We start from the raw sequence: 4,035 nt of genomic DNA on the forward strand, positions 1-4,035 counted from the left end.
GATCAAAATGGGATGCCCTCATTGGTGTGACATCATGAAGTGAGGGAAATTACAAGCTTTTGCTAGTTTTAATAAGCCTATTACTATTTTACACATACTATTGATGGAAACATGACGCATTACTGCAACAAAATCATCAAAAAAGGGATTTACTTCATGTTTCTATTCTCAGAATTGGGTTGTTTTTATTTTGTCCCAGTTTGGGGGGATGGGGAAGTGTGATTTGGACAATGTTTAAAGGCTTAGCGTATTAAGAAAATGGCTAACCTTGCGATAGGGAACCAATGTGAAGCTTTGTATACTCTAAAACTCAAACATTTTCATTTGTGCAAAAGCTAATCAACAAAAATGTTCATTAACTAGCTGGTTATGCTAAAATAATAGCATACTATTAGCAGTTGCTGAATTTACGAATTCAGAAATAAAGTTAAACGTGGGCTCTTACGGGTCAAAAATGGCTCGAAGCATTTAAATAAAAAAACGTAAAAAATCGTAGCTTCATCGGAATGGTCCGAAACTTGGTGACTTTATTGGTACTTGGTATATGAACACCCAAACAAATTGGGGACAGGATTTGATAAGTCTAAGTGGTCGTAAAAAAAATAGTCACACTCAGGACCTTCGGGTCAAAAATGACCCCCATAGGAAATGAATGGGAAATTGGCAAAAATATGAAAAAAAAATTGTGCATACAATCTACAAATCAGCCAGGATGCAGAAAAAAAGGACTCAACAGTGAAGGGGTGAATCTCTAAAACATCAAGAGTGCAAAACAGACAAAAACACACACACAAATGAACAAATGTCATTTCAAAAGCTAATTTTGGGAAATGTGTGAAATAAAAGCAATTAACCACACAAACAATAAATTTTACAAATATAGTCTTTGAGAATCTCTTATATATTAAAATCCACAACCTGAAAAAAAATAGGGAAATATGTGCAAAAACAAGAATTCACAAGCCTTTCTTAAAATATGATATTGCACAATAATTATGCTCTCTACATCCACCAGATGGCACCAATCTGACTTCAAAAATTGTTTTCTATAGGCCTAGTCTCTACTTTAACCTGAAATACAGCATTAATAAAAAACTTTTATAATCATTGGGGAAAAAATGGATCATAATTATTGCATTAATATTAATTCTCATCAAATTCTTTCAAAAAACCAAAGAAAAAAAGTATTGAACAAAAATAAATTTAATTGATTTTGCTGGGGAAAAAAAAAATATCTGAATCCCATCTTCCGGGTCATTTTTGACCCAAAAAGTCTTGAGTGTGTGTCATAAATGAAATACCCTAGAGGGTTAAGTAAACCAAAATTAAAAGTTCACATATATAGTTATGAAAGTATGAACTAACTTGTGTAATAACATGCGTACACTACTCGCCATCATTCACATGAAGTGTAACCAAAAAAAGGCTGAGTTTACATTCGAGTGTATGACAAGACTCCTATTATAATATGAACTTGTTTACTGTTGGGATTAAGTTTTTAACTTATGGCTTACACAAACTGAAAATATAAAAACTGTAATTTATGATTGTGTTGCTTGCTTTTAAAAGAGCAACTTGGGGGTAAGCCAAGAGACTCCAGTTATAACAAGCGTTACTGTTGCACCGTTGCTTGACCCGATGAGCCATGAAGGGGCTCCACGAGTTCAGATACAGTGCTCTCTACAAACACACAAGAAGCTACAACAGGGGGGAAAAAAACAGCACACACAGGCAAAGACGGCCATTTTGTTTTATTAAGCACAGAAACTCAAACACATACAGAATTTTGCATAGTTTCTAATACATTGAAGTTATACTTGTCCCGAAAACAAGTTATTTAACACTTTGTGGGACATACAAACCTCATCTTCATCATCTTCTTCACCTCGTCCTGTTTCAGAAGTAAAGAGACACCATTAACATCAGCTCGAGCTTGAAGACCGGAGACTCAGCTGAACACAGCGGTCTGGTCAGTGATGTTGAGTTATCATCAGTGTTGATCAGTAGTCTAACGCATAATCATCATTCCAGCACATTACACAAAACTGAAGGAGTCGGTCACTGAACTCAGGCTTACCTAACATCACTGCGACTGCGGACTATCCTGAATGGAGACAAAAAACAGTAAGTGAAGAGTTAGTATAATCATATAGACAAACACGACCTAATCTTGATTAAACACACACTCCTGAAGGGAATCTCCCTGTGAATGAATGTAAATGAGCCATGCTGCAAACACGTGCTCAGGCCAGTCGCTCAAACACGGACGTTGGCTTACTAAATTACACCAATAAAGAAAAACGCTTGATTAGTTAGTTAAGTAAGACTAGTCTTTGATGGTTTACTCACCTGGATTTGTCGACACACGACAACATTTGATCATCAGTGAATCAATGATAAACTAGTTTTATCACTGTCGAGTTTACATTTCTCTTGAGTTATCGGGACTACGGAAGAAAAATAAAGATATAACACTTCCTAGAATCTAAAAAGATGCTCAGGATTTCAGATCCGGCCTATAAAACATACAAAACACACTGAGTTTAGCGTCTGATAGCGACTCTCTTCTCTCGCGCTCTGCGTGTAATAACCGGACAGCAGAGAGACGTTCTTATAATGTGGAGATGCCGAGCTCACTCATTGGCCAACGCGTAACGGTCAGCGGATCACGTGTTCCTTCATAACCAATCACATTCCAGTAAAGACACATCCGCATACCCTGTAACTATAAAGCTTTAATTTGTATAATATTTTTGCTTTCGAATTATGAATGGTGTATATCCTTGGCTTGTTTCCGATTAAAACACAAAAACACCACTGTTTGAGGATACTACAATGAGACGGGCAGTAAAATGATTCCTATCTGTCTGAAAATACGAAGCAGGATTTTTCCGGTCTAAACTCCAATAATCGATACATCCAAAATGTTTATTGGTAACGTGTTGACGATTAAATTAATGATGAATCATAGTGTTGGGCGCTTTCAAAGCAATGATTCGTGAAGCTTCGAAACTTTTGTGTCGAATCAGTGGTTCGGAGCGCGAATCAAACGGCCAAAGTCACGTGATTTCAGTAAACTTCGTTATTTCAATAGAGAGCCTAAGTCCCTCCCCTTCCGGTCGACCACCATGGGACCTTATTTCGGAAAAATATTGTATGGCAGTCAATGGCGAGAGACAACAAATATTTTGATCTCGTTTGAATTGTGCCCTGAATTACACATATGATGTTTGTCAATTTAAAAGATACATTTTAAAGTCAAGAAAGTCGCAGTTTGATGTAAAACTGTTGAGGTATAAGACTGTGAAAATACGTAATTACAAAGACTACAAACCCAGAAGGCGCACATGCGACGTCATACCTTTTCTCTCAATGAATGAAGCTAACTTTACTGAAGCTAACGTCTGTCATTTTTTCTATAGTCTTACATTATAATCCTAACGTTACGCCGTCATGCCTGACTCGTGTTTTGAGCCAGAATACATACGAGCAACGGATCTTGTGACGTAGGCTACATAGTGCGAGACGAGAGATGTAGTTCATCGAGCGATTTTCACATACAACTAAACGTTACTCTTCTGTTTTATGACAAACTGCGACTTTCTTGACTTTCATATTTACCTTTTAAATTGACAAACATCATATGTGTAGTTCAGGGGACAGTTCAGACGGAATAAAAAGATAAGTTATCTCTCGCCATTGACTTCCATACATATTTTTTCCGAAATAAGGTCCCATGAGCCGGAAGCGGAGGGGCGGGACTTAGGCTCTCTATAGTTCACCGCTGCAGGGCGATTATCTCTTTAATGTTTATAATCTAATAATCTCTCGATGATGTTTTAATTTTACATTAGTATAATTAAAAGTAGTAGTTTAATATTAGGTCTCTTAATTGGCCTGTTTAGCTGAGCCATCCATGGAACAAACAAACCAACACCTTAAAATGTATAAAATAACACATATTACACATATTATTGATATTTAATGGTATTAAATGATTAGATAATTGCATTTGATATATTGTACTTTCATTTA

General features: G+C 36.4%; 1 long non-coding RNA gene across 1 annotated transcript; it reads right to left on the bottom strand.

The window, feature by feature from the left end:
• Window positions 1-1,759: 1,759 nt before the first annotated feature.
• LOC307003361 lies at window positions 1,760-2,485 on the bottom strand. The gene is made up of 3 exons (XR_013798693.1): window positions 2,350-2,485; window positions 2,078-2,104; window positions 1,760-1,891 (listed from the first exon to the last, which is right to left on the bottom strand). It is a non-coding gene; the product is annotated as an uncharacterized lncRNA (long non-coding RNA).
• Between the last annotated feature and the right edge of the window lie 1,550 nt (window positions 2,486-4,035).

The sequence above is a fragment of the Phoxinus phoxinus genome (assembly GCF_949152265.1).
Source record: "Phoxinus phoxinus genome assembly, chromosome: 1".
NCBI classification, from domain to species: Eukaryota; Metazoa; Chordata; class Actinopteri; order Cypriniformes; family Leuciscidae; genus Phoxinus; species Phoxinus phoxinus.